We start from the raw sequence: 993 nt of genomic DNA, 5'->3' as shown, positions 1-993 counted from the left end.
GCTTTCAGGAAGACCTCTAAGATTTCCAGTTTCTCTATTGTTCCTTGTGTAAAAGCATGTGCTTATCATAAATCCTGCCCTTAGGCAGATTCACAGAGCATTCTTGCCTTTCCCTGGGGGACTGACTTAAATGTCCTTCACATTCCTTTCCTATAGCATATAGGCCCTGGGTCTTGGGGGTAATGGCATGGGGATCCACCATCTTGTCTCCCTGCCGCTGAAGCCAGAGACGATGGCTTCTGTTCATAAATTCCTTTCTCCTTAAATATGAAGTCAAAAGTCATGTAGATAGGAGCTGTTGCTGAAGGGGGGATTCTTTGTCTGAAGAGTTCTGTCCTCTGGGCTTACTTGGCTATGGGGTGGACCCTTGGCCAGGGGACAGGTAAACAACTCTGTCAGCAAACTGTTTCAGTAATGTGCCTGCATGTGTGTGTGTGTTTGTTCTGTGGTGAGCAGGCGTATGCCATTAAACAAATGGTGTGGCTTTGGGCAAGCTGCTATCTTGGGACCTCAGCACACTCATTCATAAATTGTGTCCTTTGGGTGAGATTTCTCTTGGGGTCTTCAAAATCCCCGAGACTGAGGACACATACTGCAGCCTAACGGCATCGAGGAGGGCAAGCATTCAACAGTCAGGACAACGTGAACTTTAGCCTCAGCTCTGCTAGGTACCTGCACGAGACCTCGAATGCTGCCCTTACTATGCTTCGGTTTTCTCATCTATAAAAACGGCATTTTTATCTTTTTGGTGGAGCTGTTAAATAAATTAAAAGACGTAAAGGGTCTGGCATGGTAGTTGGCAATAATATCAGCTTCCCTTCTCGACTTCTCGATTTTGCCCAGGACCAGTGCTGTTCACATGCAGGACCTGCCTGAACCGGCAAGCCCTCCAAGCGGGTCCAAAGTGCAAAGGGAAAGTCACGCTAGAGGCGCCAGTGCGAGCATAGCGCCCCCGCGCGCCGAGTCGGGGAACTGCCGCGGGAGCCGGCCCCG

Source organism: Colobus angolensis, unplaced genomic scaffold (genome assembly GCF_000951035.1).
Source record: "Colobus angolensis palliatus isolate OR3802 unplaced genomic scaffold, Cang.pa_1.0 Scaffold130, whole genome shotgun sequence".
Taxonomy (NCBI): Eukaryota; Metazoa; Chordata; class Mammalia; order Primates; family Cercopithecidae; genus Colobus; species Colobus angolensis.
Note: the sequence above shows the minus strand (reverse complement) of the source record.